Raw genomic sequence first — 15169 nt, 5'->3', positions numbered from 1 at the left:
GATCCACCCTTTCCCTCCTGTGCAGTCCCGTTCTGGTCTCTTACCCACACTGGGATTTGTTTTTTTCCTCTGTGAAATGGGTGCAGCAGTGCCTACAAAGTTATTGTAAAAAAAAAAACAAGGAACCATGTGTGAGGCCTTTCATTTGGGCAGTGGGTGGGTGAGTAGGGGTGTCCTCTCCTGGAGGAAGTGGCTGATCTGACTCTCAGAGGGGAAGGCAGGAGAGGGAGATAGTGAGGAATAGGCCTCAGCACCATATGGAAGGCTCTGTGGAGCAGAGAGGAGGCCAGCTCCTGCACTTGAGAGCCCTGGGGAAAGGGAGATGACTGGGTGCATAAATGACTGTGTAACTGAACAAGGTTTGGCTGCCTGCCACAATGAAAGCCAAACTCATGAGACGTGCTCTTGAGAAAAAAAGTGGTTTATTAAAATGTCGAGCACCTGAGAAGGAGGGGGACTCTTGTCTCAAAGCCCATCTTCACATCTCAGTGTAGGCAAGGGTTCTTATGAGGAAGAAGAGGAAAAGCAGAATAAAGAAATCAGGGGGAGGAGAAGTTGAAAGTTCTTTACATGTAAGTTAACAGAGTCCATTCTGATGATTATCTTGCAATAGATCAAGCGGAGGTCCAGTTTTTATGGTTGAGAATCAGCAGGTCTCCCAGAGCCAGAACGTCCAGTTGCAGAATCAGCCTCTTCCAAAGCTAGTTCCTGTAATATGCTCAAAAAGCTGTTAGCAATTTATGGCAGGCATGACAAACTGGGCCTTTGTTTTAAGGCATACCGCCTGTTCCCTGATTTGGAGAGAAACATTGTTAATTATATGTTATTTATTCAACAATATTATTTTGTTGATTAGCATAAGATTTCATCTATCCTCTGTAACAACTGGGGAACAAGTGATAACTTTAAAACAAGTTAAGCCCTTGTTATGGCCTGCTCATGCTGACAAGCTAAATGCAGAATCTAAAAAGCCTGGCTGGTGTGGTTCAGTGGTTGAGTGTCAGCCCAGGAACCAAGAGGTTGCTGGTTCGATTCCTGGTCATGGCATATGCCTGGATTGTGGGCTCAATCCCCAGTAGGGGGTGTGCAGGAGGCAGCCGATCAATGATGTTCCTCTCTCTCATCGATATATCTTTCTCTCTATCCCTCTCCCTTCCTCTCTAAAAATCAATAAAACATATTTAAAAAAATAAAAGCCCCTGTAGGCGCTGTCATTGCCCTGGTCCTGGTTTCCCTGACTGGAAACAGGAGGAAACTTTTTTCATGAGGATTCTGTGAGGACAAAATGAACTAATAGATGGAAGGTGCTGTGTCCACATGTGCTGCTGTCACTGCTGGGGAAAGCTGGCACAGGGCCTGTGAGGAGAAAGTGTTCATATAATGATGGGATGAAGAGACAGGTGAGCAGAGAGGGAGGGTGCCCCTCCAGCCCCCTGGACCTCTGCTGTTATTCCCCATGCTGTGTTGCCAATCATCTGACCCCACTGCCCTCCCTAGCTGGGGTCTCCTTGAGGATGGGAACAAGCCTGATTCTATTATGTTTCCAGGACCTGGGGCACAGAAAGATCTAGAAAGCATTCAACTGATGGTCATATATTCAGCACAGAGTCTGCCTGGTGCACAGTTATGTTATGTGCCCTTGAGTCAGTTTTGACTCCTGGTGACCCTATGAATGAGTGATGTCCACAGTGTCCTGTCCTCAGCAGCCCCTGCTCAGCTCCTGCAGACTCGCACCTCGGGCTTCTTTCATGAAATCCAACCATCTCATGTTTGGGATTCCTCCTTTCCTGCTGCCTTCTGTTTTTCCCAGCATTATTGTCTTTTCCAAAGAACCCTGCCTTCTCATAATGTGCCTGAGGTAGCTTCAGTTTTGTCATTTTTACTTCCAGCAATGCTTCAGGCTTAATTTGCTGTAGGCTCACTTGTTCATCTTTCTGGTGGTTCAGGGTATCCCATAGAGCTCTCTCCAACACCATATTTCAAATGAATCCATTTTTTCCTATCAGCCTTCTTCACTATCCAATTTTCACATCTGTATATAGTAATTGAAAATATGAGGGTGGTCTAAAATGACACATCTTTACTTTTGGTGATCTTTTCTAATTTTTCCATTGTTGCCCTTCTGAGCCTCAGCCTTCTGTTTATTTCTTGGTTTCAGTCTCCATTTGAATTGATGGCTGAACTAAGGTAAGCAAAATCTTTAAAAATTTCATACAACACTCAATAATTGTCAGCAATGCCCTCAGACGGGCCTCCTCGGTGACACAACTGGGCTGCCAGGAGCCAGGAATCACATCACATCTAGACATGGCAGCATTCATAAGAAGAGCAGAAAGTCAAGCTCTCCCTGTCCCCATCCAACGACTAAAGCTTCTTTGCTGGAAGGCTCCTTAGCAGACAGGTCTCATAATATCATAGTTGAGGTTGGCTCTCCTGGCCATTTCTATCTCGTGGCTGGTGCAGGCAATGGGATGATTATGTCCATGTGTGGTAATCCTTCAGGGTTGAGTGTATGTGAAGATACTGACTCCTTCAACCTCTTTCAGCAAAAATCAAAAGGTCTTCCTAGGGTCAGCTGGTAGTGTGTGGTTTCTTGACTTCTTGCAGGAAAGATTTCACAAGACAAGTCCAGGTGACTATGAGGGTATGTTTATTAAAGCTGGGGGACAGTGAAACAAGAAAGGGCTTAGGGTAGAAGAGGCAACAGGTGAGGGCCTGGGCTGGACTGCTTTGGCTCACTGAAAAATAAAAGTCATAGTGAAAGAAAGGAGCTGAGGCGAGGCTTCTAGAGCTCATGAGAAAGTCAAAGACAGGTTCAGAGGGTTAGCCCGGGAGGAGCTGCCACTCACCATTGCTGCCCTGGTTGCAAGCTTTGGGGTCCCTTAGAATTTAGGAGGTGCATGCCTATGGGGGGATGAGAATGGGGAGGGAAAGACGAAGGCATGTTCCCAGGAGAGTGGTCGCTGGGTCCTTTGTTTTGAGGGTTTTAAAGGTTCTGAACTTAGTGGAGAATTTCAATAAAATAATAATTAGCTTTCTAGGTGTGCCCTTTCAGGGTCATGGTCTCTACTGATTGGTCAGCACCAGGCAGGTGTAGTTTGTCATTGCAGCTGGTCCTGGCATCGCCCTCCTGGTTTTGCTGCTTTTCTGGGCCTGGAGCGGAAATACAACTGAGGCCTAGAGAGGTGACCTGTATCTGCTATAAATTGCTGGGCCAGTTTGTTCAGCGAACTGTCTCAGTTTCCCCATTCTGCTTGTCAAAGAATTTTCCTAGCTTCTTAGCATCCTGCCTCAGTCTTAGCATTTGCCCAGTTGGTTTCTCTCTGATGATGATATGTCTTCCTTCACCTACCTTGAATGCGGTGAGCCTGACAGAGCTGGAGGACCAGATGCACAGGTGAGAGGTCTGGGCTTTCTTCTCCCCAGAAGCGACCATCATTTTAAAGCACATTTGGGGATGGCAGATGCACCTGCTGCCAGAAGTAGTCAGACCTCCCCAGAAGTGCATCTACAGAGCCAGGTGACACACAGTATGGTTCTGCTTTTTGTTCCCAAACTAGCTAAGCAACTTGCATTCTCTAGAGTGCCAAAAAATGCTTTTGGCACAATTTAGTGCTAAAAATATAGTGTTGCATATGGATTTTTTTTCTCCAGAATTCCCAAGTTTGGCCAAAAATTAACTCTTTGTGTCTATCTCTCACTCGTGTGTGTGTGTGTGTGTGTGTATGTGTGTGACATTCTGGAAATGTTATATCTCAAAGTCTGATATATCAGCTAGGAGAGAGCCCAGAGCCTGGGGCATCCCAGATGGGTGGCGAGGGTCTAGTCTGATGGGAAATGCAAATAATTTTACCTCTCTGGGCCATAGTAGTTCCCTCATAACATCTGTCCTGCTCTCCCACCCAGACTGGTTCCCAGAGGAAGCAGGTCTGTTACTTCCCCAGCCCTCACCCTCCCTGCATGCACATCCTCTTCCATGTGACTCTTCAGTGCCTGCCACTAGAGGCTGAGTATAGAATGTGGATGGAAGTCACATCGTGTCAGTTCAGAGCCTGTGCTTAAAGAGGCCTCGCAAGTTCCTACTCCCCTTCTTGTGCTTCTGCCATTGACAATAAAAAAAAGCCCATGTGTCTGTTGGCCCAAGGAAGAGAAAAGACACCTAAAAGGACCTGAAACAATCCCTGCCCATCCCAGATCAACTTACCTACAGAACCATGACCATGAGAATAAATGATGGGTGTGAAAAAACAATGACTTTGGAGATGGTTAGTTTGGCAGTGTTATTATTTTAGTAGGTGACAAAGTGTTATATGGATTTCTTTCTGTCTGAACCCGTTGAAGGCAAGTTTTCCATCACTTGTCACAGAGTCTGACTGACATAGTTGAGCCCTTCAGCCTATTCTATCCTGGGCCCTGCCACACCTGCTCCCTCAGTCCATCTGCAGGGACAGGGATTCCTGGGTGGCCCTAGCAGAGGCTGGAAGGGCACTGGCACTCAGAGGCCAGGCCAGGCTCTCAGGCAGGAGCCTCTGAGGAGAATGAAGGGCACAGGAGTGCTGTCTGATGCAGGGCCTTCCCCTCCCTGAGCTCCAACTTCCTTTTTCTTGGGAAGGGGCAGTCAGCTGCACACTTGAGGCTGCTGTGAGGGTTGATGGAAATGTGGTTCTGAAAGACTCCTTGCTCCATCGAATTACTAGTAGATCCTGTACCCAAACTAAAACCATCCACTACCAGCCTCACCCTCCATTGCATCTCTCATGGTGGGGACCCCACAAAGAAGGATGTTTATTGAATGAATACCAGAATAGGTCCCCATAAAGGAACAAATGATAGTAGGTTTTCCTCCACCATGGGGCTCTAGTTTTCTGGAACACCTGAGCCTTGGACCAGTGAGGAGAAGAGCAGGGACTAGGGAGACAGGTGCAGCTGAAACTCTCAAGTTCATTTCATCCCAAATGCCCCTGGGGTAGAGAAGGCTAACCCAGTGCTCCCCAAACCTGGAGGCTCTGAAGCCACCTAGATTAGGGCCAAGCAAGGGCAGCTCAGAAGAGTATCCGCCACCTCCTGCAGCCAGCCATGGTTCCCTGAGGCCAGTGTGGACTGTCAGAAGAAGCCTGGGAGCAGCAGGGTCAATCAAGGCAGCTGACATTTACTGCACTCCTCTAGTAGGCATGTACTGAGCCCTTCCCAGTCTCTAGTTTGCTTCGTCCATACCTCAGCCCTACAACTGATACAACTCTTTATAGATAGGGCAACTGAGGTACACAGGGACAAACCACCCTTCAGGCATTACACAATCGGCAAGTGGCAGAACCAGGATTAGAATGCATGCAGACTGGTGACAGGGTTTGCTGTCCACACCCATTCTTGCCTCGGCCCACCTGGAATGGGTGGCAGGGGGCACACCCTGGAGAGGAAGACTGTGTGGGCAGAGAGCAGGGCCTGCACACACTCAGAACAGCTCACCTTTAGACTGTCTTATGGATCATTTTTTCACAGGAAAAAAATTTAATATATAAGAGTATAAAGGATGATTTAACAACCCTCCCCATGCCTTCCACTCAATGTAGGCACCTGTTAGCATGGTCTTTCAGACTTCCAGGCTATGGTGGTGGTGTTGTTTAAAAAAACAGATACACAACAACAACAGCAAAACAAAAACAGATACACAAAAATATGACTTAAGTTTCATCTCACCTCTGCCTTCCATCCCTTCCCCTCCATTCTTAGAGTCAACTACTTTTAATTTGCAGCATATCCTTTCAAAGCTACTTTTGTTGTTAATAATAAGCACCCAATAAATAATACGTTTTTTGTGTCCTTTTATGCTCCTACATAACTGTAGTCACATTCGACATCTTGCTTTTATGGGAGTTCAGAACAAGTCACCCCAAGATGTGCCTCAATGGTATGTGATTACTTTGAGCTAAAGGCAATTTTACTGGTAGCTTCAGGCTCAAGAGAAATCTCTGTCCCTTCCTTAATTACCTGAAAGAACTTGAATTAGGGTCCTGGCCCATAGTAAGAGATTACCAGCAGAAACCTTTTAGACCCACCTATATGGCAGGGCAAACTTTTATTTACTAACCATCTGTTCTTATCATCCTGCAATAACCCTTTGAAGCCCCAAGGTGCATTGCCTTATCCCTAGCTCAGAATGTCTTATACTAGTAGACCAGCCAGAGATCAGATAGGGAGAAAAAGGTAAAAGGTAGCAATTAGCATTCCCTAGACTGGCAAACACATTCCATAATTTTAGAAATGTAGGTTTCTTTACTGGCAAGCACACTGACACTTTAAGGGACATATTTCCATGGAGACAGGTATACAGTAAAATTTGCCGATTTAGCAAACCACAGGTGAACTGTATTAAATTGATTGGCTCAGATGAAAACCAAGATGGCAGCATAGGTAAGCACCTAAACTGCTGCCTCGCACAACAATTTCAAAACTACAACTAAAAGACAGAACGGACACCATCCAGAACCACAGGAAAGCTGGCTGAGTGAAAATTCTACAACTAGAAGGAAAGAGAAAAGCTCACAGAGAATTGGAGGTACAGCAAAGGGTCTTTGTGTGCACAGAGAGGAAGGGTGGCTGAGAGCCTGGCTGACTTTCTCTGGTGGAAGGGGGAAGGAAGCCCCTGACCACACTGAACCCCAGTTCTGACTGCACTGAACCCCAGTCCCGGGCGAAACCCCGTGGACCCAGGCTCATACAGGGGGAGTCTGGACTGTCAGGTAGAGAGAAAGGCACCCGGAGACTCGGAGACCTGGGGGAGACTCGGAGACCTGGGGGAGACCCGGGGGAGCCCCGGCAGGCAGGGTTCTGGAGGCGCGCGTGCCAGTGTGCACAAAGGCTGCGGAGGTTGCCACAGGCTTTCCCTAGCAGAAGCGGGTCCAAAGCTCCTGACTGCACTGAACCCCAATTTTGACTGCACTGAACCCCAGTTCCAGGCGAGCCCCTGGTGACCCATGCTCTTACAGGGGGAATCTGGACTCTCGGGCAGAGACTCAGGAGCCGGGGAAGGCAGAGGTCTACAGGTGTGCAAATGCCAGTGTGCACAAAGGCTGCGGAGGTTGCCACAGGCTTTCCCTAGTGGAAGGGAGTCAGAAGCTTCTGACTGCACTGAGCCCCAGTTCTGACTGCACTGAACCCCAGTTCCAGGCGAGCCCCTGGGGACCCATGCTCTTGTGGGAGGAATCTGGACTCTAGGACAGAGACTCGGGAGCCGGGGAAGGCAGAGGTCTGCAGGCACGCACGCGCGCAAGGGCAAGGCTGACTGGAAGCCAAGACTTTCTGCTCTGCCCTGAGACTCCACCCCATCCAAGCTGAGCACAGAGGCTATTGCAATTTGGCAAGTCTAATCCTATAAGGCTGTCTCCAGCACCGAACTTCTCCCAGTGTAGACACAGCTGATCCTTACAGCCAACTGGCCTGGAGGTCAATTCCTCCCAGTGATACCAACAACAATCAAGACTTAACTACAACAAGGCTGTACACACAGTCCACAAAGGGGTGCCCCAAGAGTGTCCACCTCAGGTTAACTGGGGAGGCCGACCAACTGGGCCATATAGGAAACCTAGCACACAAATCTACCCTACCAACTCAGGGAAGCAGTGTAAATGCGGCATCAAAGAAACAGATCACAAATGAAAGAAATGGAGGAAAACAAACGACTGGATATAGAATTCAAAACCACGGTTATAAGGCTTTTCAAGAATATCCTAGAAAAGGCTGATAAATATAACAAGACCCTCGAAGATATGAAAAAGGACCAACTAGAAATTAAACATACACTGACTGAAATAAAAAATATTATACAGAGACCCAACTACAGACTAGAGGAACACACGAATCAAGTCAAAGAATTGAAATACAAAGAAGCAAAAAACACTCAACCGAAAAAGCAAAAAGAAAGAAAAATCCAAAAAGTTGAAGATAGTGTAAGAAGCCTCTGGGACAACTTCAAGCGTACCAACATCAGAATTATGGGGGTGCCAGAAGAAGAGAGAGAGCAAGATACTGAAAACCTATTTGAAGAAATAATGACAGAAAACTTCCCCCACCTGGTGAAAGAAATAGACTTACAAGTCCAGGAAGCCCACAGAACCCCAAACAAAAGGAATCCAAAGAGGACCACACCAAGACACATCATAATTAAAATGCCAAGAGCAAAAGACAAAGAGAGAATATTAAAAGCAGCAAGAGAAAAACAGTTAATTACCTACAAGGGAGCACCCATACGATTGTCAGCTGATTTCTCAACAGAAACTATGCAGGCCAGATGGGAGTGGCAAGAAATTTTCAAAGTGATGAATAGCAAGAACCTACAAGCAAGATTACTCTACCCAGCAAAGCTATCATTCAGAATTGAAGGGCAGATAAAGAGCTTCACAGACAAGAAAAAGCTAAAGGAGTTCATCACCACCAAACCAGTATTATATGAAATGCTGAAAGGTATTCTTAAAGAAGAGGAAGAAGAAAGAAGTAAAGATAAAAATTATGAACAACAAATACATATCTATCAACAAGTGAACCTAAAAATCAAGTGAATTAAAAACCTGAGGAACAGAATAATCTGGTGAATATAATAGAATCAGGGGCATAGAAAGGGAGTGGACTGATAATTCTCAGGGTAAAGGGGTATGGGGGGGTTCAGGAAAAGACTGGACAAAAATCATACACCCATGGATGAGGACAGTGAGGGGGAGGTAAGGGCAGAAGGTGGGGTGGGAACCGGGTGGAGGGGAGCTATGGGGGGAAAAGGAGAAACAATTGTAATAATCTGAATAAAGATTTATTTAATAAATAAATAAATAAATAATTTACAATAAAAAAATAAATTGATTGGCTCAGGGATCTCAGGCTCAGATAAGGTTTATTTCTCAGAATCTGCATTCCAACAGGGCTTAGATGAGCATTCTGGAGACCATGTATTAGTGCTTCAAAAGCACAGTTCTTTCTTTGACAAACTCAGAATAAAATTCCTTGCCAGAGTATTTACTCTTGAGGAATGGCGATTGTATTACTATTGATTTAGGGGAAAAAAACCTAAAATAAACAACCTTTCATTCTCTTGAGATGATTCAACAGCTGATGGAGGCAGGAATATCTTCTATGCTCCCTAGCTTCCTGTCTTGCCAGCCATGGGGTGCCATGCTCCATCTACCTAAGCCAGTGGTCAGCAAACCACAGCTCGCGAGCCACATGCAGCTCTTTGGCCCCTTGAGTGTGGCTCTTCCACAAAATACCATGGCCTGGGCGAGTCTATTTTGAAGAAGTGGCGTTAGGAGAAGTTTAAGTTTAAAAAATTTGGCTCTCAAAAGAAATTTCAATCATTGTACTGTTGATATTTGGCTCTGTTGACTAATGAGTTTGCCGACCACTGACCTAAGCCAACTGGGGAATTGGCATTCATCCATAGCCCGGAATCCCTTCCCACACCAGAGATAGAGACTCTTCCCGAAACAATAATACAATTTTGCCCAGGTGTGGAGTTTTACCCACAGTCAGTGTTGATCAGGCACTGTTCAGTTGGATTTATTTAACTCCATACAGGTGATTCTGAAGGCCTCTGACCTTAATGGGGACTTTTACCCTTTACTGTTGTGGGTAGAGAAGTCTGACCTTTTTAACTTGCCTCTAATAGTTCGGCTAGCAAGCTGTTGCTGTCTCTCATATTTCTAACAGCTGGGGGCCCTTAAGAGGCTTGGCAGCTTCCCTTAGCAGGGGAACGTGCATTCCCTGTTATTCTGGCTGGACAGAGATTTAATACTCCAGGACTTGGGTTCAAATTGTGTTGGCAGTCAGTGTTTAAGATTAGGTAACAAAAACCTCTCATTTCTTTGAGCACCTAAATATTGGAGGCTTTTTGTATTAGCTATACCTGTGGAAGAATGATTAGTGATAAGCAGTACTATGTTGAATTGGAGTGGTGAAAGTGGACATCTCTGTCTTGTTCCTGTTCTTAGGGGAAATGGTTTTAGTTTTTGTTCATTGAGGATGATGTTTGCTGTAGATTTGTCATAGATGGCCTTTATCATGTTGAGATATGCTTCCTCTATTCCCACTTTGCTGAGAGTTATTATCAAAAATGAGAGTTGATTTTGTTGAATGCTTTTTCTGTGTCTATTGATATAATCATGTGACCTTTGTCTTTCAATTTGTTTATGTGATGTATCACGTTTATTGATTTGTGAATATTGTACCAGCCTTGCATACACCTTGGTCATGGTGTATGATCTTCTGGATATATTGCTGGATGTGATTTGCTCATATTTTGTTGAGGATTTTAGCTTCTATGGTCATCAGGGATATTGGCCTGTAATTTTTTTCTTTGTAATGTCTTTATCTGGTTTTGGAATTATGATAATGCTGGCCTCATAACAAGACCTTGGAAGTGTTCCTTTCTCTTGGAATTTTTGAAATAGTTTGAGGACTATAGGTATTAGTTCTTTTTTGAATGTTTGGTAGAACTCCCCTGTGAAGCTGTCTGAACCTGGGCTTTTGTTTGCTGGGAACTTTTTGATTACTGCTTCTGTTTCATCAGTTGTTATTGGCCTATTCAGGTTTTCTGATTCTTCCTGATTCAGTTTTGGGAGATTGTGTTTTTCTAGGAATTTGTCTATTTCATCCATATTGTCCAGCCTATTGGTATATAGTTGTTTATAATATTTTTTTACAATATTTCATGTTTCTGTGGTGTCAGTGGTTACTTCTCCACTTTCATTTCTGATTTTATTTATTTGGGTCCTCTATGTTTGTTTCTTGATGAGTCTGGCTAATGGTTCATTAATCTTGTTTATCCTTTAAAGAACCAGCTCTTGGTTTCATTGGCTTTTCTTTTTTTTTTTTTTTTTGTCTCTATGTTATTTGTTTCTGCTCTAATCTTTATTATTTCCTTCCTTCTGTGTACTCTGGGCTTTTCTTGTTGTTCTCTTTCTAGTTCTTTAAGTTGTAGGGTAAAATAGTTTATTGTTGATTTTTCTTGTTGTTTTTTTTTTTTTTTTTTTTTTTTTTGAGGTAGGTTTATAGTGCTACGAACTTCCCTCTCAGGACTGCTTTTGCAGTGTCCCAGTGATTTTGGGTTGTTGTGTGTTCATTTTTATTTGTTTCCAGGAAGTTTAAAATTTTTTTTCTTGATCTTGTTGGTAACCCATTCATTTTTTAATAACATGTTATTTAGCCTCCATGTGTTTGAATGTTTTGGGTGTTTTTACTGTAGTTGATTTCTAATTTCATTCCACTGTGATCTTAGAAGATGCTTGGTATGATTTCAATCTCCTTGAACTTGTAGAGACTTGTTTTGTGTACTAACGTGTGGTCTATCTTTGTGAATGATCCGTGTGCATTTGAGAAGAACGTATATTCTGGAGCAGTGGTCGGCAAACTCATTAGTCAACAGAGCCAAATATCAACAGTACAATGATTGAAATTTCTTTTGAGAGCCAAATTTTTTAAACTTAAACTTCTTCTAACACCACTTCTTCAAAATAGACTCACCCGGGCCGTGGTATTTTGTGGAAGAGCCACACTCAAGGAGCCAAAGAGCCGCATGTGTCTCACAAGCCGCAGTTTGCCGACCACGGTTCTGGAGCTTTGGGGTGAAATGTTCTATAAATGTCAATTAAATCCATCTGATCCAGTGTGTCCTTTAGAGTCACTGCTTTCTTGTTAAGTTTTTGTCTGGAAGATCTATCCAATTAAGTCAGCGAGGTGTTTAAGTCCCCTAGAATTTTTTTTAATATATATTTATGTGGGTTCATATATGTTTATCAGGGTTATATCCTCTTGTTGGATTGATCCCTTTAGTATTATGTAGTGACCTTTGTTGTCTCTTGTGACAGCCTTCATTTTGAAGTCTATTTTGTCGGGTATGAGTATTGCTACTCCAGATTTTTTTTCTTTTCCATTTGCATGAAAAATTTTTTTCCATCCCGTCACTCTCATTCTGTGTGTGTCTTTTGTTCTGAGATGGGTCTCTTGTAGACAGCATATAGTTGGGTCATGATTTTGTATCCATTCAGCTACCCTATGCCTTTTGATTGGAGCATTTCATCCATTTACACTTAGGGTTATTATTGATAGGTACTTATTTATTACCATTTTAATTCTCTATGCCTAGATTTCTCTCTCTGTTTCTTCTTCTCATTACAGCAGTCCCTTTAGCATTTCTTGTAATGCTGGCTTGGTGCCTATGTACCTCTTTAGGATTTTTTTGTCCGGGAAACTCTTTATTTGACGGTCTATTTTGAATGACAGCCTTGCTGGATATAGTAATCTTGGTTTTAAATCCTTGCTTTCCATTACCTTGAGTACTTCGTGCCATTCCCTTCTGGCCTGTAGAGTTTCTGATGAGAAATCAGGTGTCAGCCTTATGGGAGCTCCTTTGTAGGTAACAGATTTCTTTTCTCTTGCTGCTTTTAAGATTCTATCTTTGTCTTTAATTTTTGGCATTTTAATGATGATAAGTCTGGGTGTTGGTCTGTTTGAGTTCTTTTTGTTTGGGATTCTCTGTGCCTCCCGAACTTGTGTGACTTTTTACTTTTCTTTCTTTTTTTTTTTTTTAACAAATCTTTATTGTTCAGTTTATTACAGGTGTTCCTCTTTTTTCCCCCCATAGCTCCCCTCCACCTGATTGCCCACCCCACCCCATGTCCTTACCCCCCGCCACTGTCTTAATCCATAGGTGTAAGATATTTGTCCAATCTCTTCCAGCACCCCTCACACCCCCTTCCCCCTGAGAATTGTCAGTCCACTCCCTTTCTATGTCCCTGATTCTATTATATTCACCAGTCCATTCTGTTCTTCAGATATTTCATTCGCTTGATTTGTAGATTCACTTGTTGGTAGGTATGTATTTGTTGTCATTTTGTTGTTCATAATTTTTATCTTTACCTTTTTCTTCTTCTTCCTCTTCTTAAAGAATACCTTTCAGCATTTCATATAATACTGGTTTGGTGGTGATGAACTCCTTTAGCTTTTTCTTGTCTGTGAAGCTCTTTATCTGACCTTCAACTCTGAATGATAGCTTTGCTGGGTAGAGTAATCTTGCTTGTAGGTTCTTGCTGTTCATCACTTTGAATATTTCTTGCCACTCCCGTCTGGCCTGCATAGTTTCTGTTGAGAAATCAGCTGACAGTCGTATGGGTGCTCCCTTGTAGCTAACTAACCGTTTTTCTCTTGCTGCTTTTAATATTCTCTCTTTGTCTTTTGCTCTTGGCATTTTAATTATGATGTGTCTTGGTGTGGTCCTCTTTGGATTCCTTTTGTTTGGGGTTCTGTGCACTTCCTGGATTTGTAAGTCTATTTCTTTCACCAGGTAGGGAAAGTTTTCTGTCATTATTTCTTCTAATAGGTTTTCAATATTTTGCTCTCTCTCTTCTTCTGGCACCCCAAAAATTCGGATGTTGGTACACTTAAAGTTGTCCCAGAGGCTCCTTACACTATCTTCATATCTTTGGATTTTTTCTTTTTGTTTTTCTGGTTGGGTGTTTTTTGTTTCCTCATATTTCAGATCTTTGGTTTGATTCTTGGGGTACGTTGATCTACAGTTGAGTTTCTGTATATTCTTTATTTCAGACAGTGTATGCTTAATTTCTGACTAGTCCTTTTCCATTTTTTTGGCATTCTCATTAAGATCCTTAAAGGTCTAAGTTCCTCAGCGGTTTTTAGAAGATTCTTGAGTAACCTTATAAATGTGGTTCTGAACTCTATGTCGTCCAGTAGTTTGCTTTCCTCCATTTCTTTCATTCGTGATATGTTTCTTTGTCTCTGCATTTTGCTGCTTCCTTGTGTTGATGGAGTGGCTTTGTGTGGTAGGTGACCTATAGGGGCCAGTAGCTCAGCCTCCCCAATCACCTGAGGTGGACGCCTTTGGTACACCCCTTTGTGGGCTGAGTGCAAAGTCTTGTTGTAGTTAAGCCTTGATTGCTGTTGGTACACTGGGAGGAATTGACCTTCAGGCCAATTGGCTGTGAGGACCCACTGTGTCTATAATGGAAGAACTGCTGCGCTAGAGACACGCTTATGGTGCAGGTCTTGTTTCAGTGGGGCTTTGGTGCTCACTGAGTCTGCTTCTTGAATGTGTCACTTATGGATGTGAGGAGTTATCTGGTGTCTCACACTGACCACTAGGTACACTGGCTTCTGGATCTCCAATGGGGTGCAGGTCAGCTACTGTCTGAGGCTACCCAGCAGGCACTACAGCAAGAACTACAGTTTTCTCCTCTTTGCTTGGGGTTTGGAGGTTTTGGAGCTGTCTGACCTGGGCTGCAAGTTTGCTAGGTTAAGCTGCAATAGGGCAGGTCATTCATATGCTAAAGCCGCTGCTTGGAGCTTGGGTGGGTTTGTAGGTTGTGTGGGGCGGGGTCTCAGGGCATCACTAGGCTAGGGCGTGGCAAACAGCGATGGCTGCCAGTTAGCCAGCTCTGCGTCTCCAACCGTGTCCCGAGTCCCGTGCCCCAGCACAATAAACAATTATTCCTGCCCGCAGCCCTGCAAGCAAGCCTCCCTCACTTTCCGACCCCACGGCAGACAGTCCAGCTTCTCCCCGTAGGAGTTTGGGCCCCCCGGGTCTCTCAGAAACTGGAGTTCGGAGTAATCAGGAGCTTGTCTCCCTTCGGGTTGAAAAAAGCAGCGCTCCCAGTAGCCCCTCGCCAGCCCGATTCGCGCGCTCCCATACCTCAGCTTTTCAGTGCTTGTGCACCCTTCAATGCTCTTTGCTCTTTCCTTCTAGTTGTAGAACTTCCACTCAGCCAGCTTTCCTGTGGTTCTGGGTGATAGACGTTTTGTCTTTTAGTTGTAGTTTTGAAATTGTTGTGCGAGGCAGCAGTTTAGGTGTTTACCTACACCGCCATCTTGGATCCTCATGACTTTTTTCTTTACCAGGTTAGGGAAGTTTTCTGCCATTATTTCTTCAAATACATTTTCTATTCCTTTCTCCCTTTCTGACTCTTCTGCCATACCTACTATTCTAATATTGTTATGTTTCACATTGTCCCACAGTTCCTTTAAGCTATCCTCCTGTTTTTAATTTTTTTCTTTCTGCTTCTCTGATTGAGTATTTTTTTTAACCCTGTCTTTTAAGTCACTGATTTGCTCCATAGCTTCCCTTAATTTGCTGTATATTCTTTCCAATGTGTTCTGTATTTATGCTATGTCATTT

Source organism: Plecotus auritus (genome assembly GCF_963455305.1).
Source record: "Plecotus auritus genome assembly, chromosome: 2".
In the NCBI taxonomy this organism is placed as follows: domain Eukaryota; kingdom Metazoa; phylum Chordata; class Mammalia; order Chiroptera; family Vespertilionidae; genus Plecotus; species Plecotus auritus.
This window is presented reverse-complemented; position numbering follows the sequence as displayed.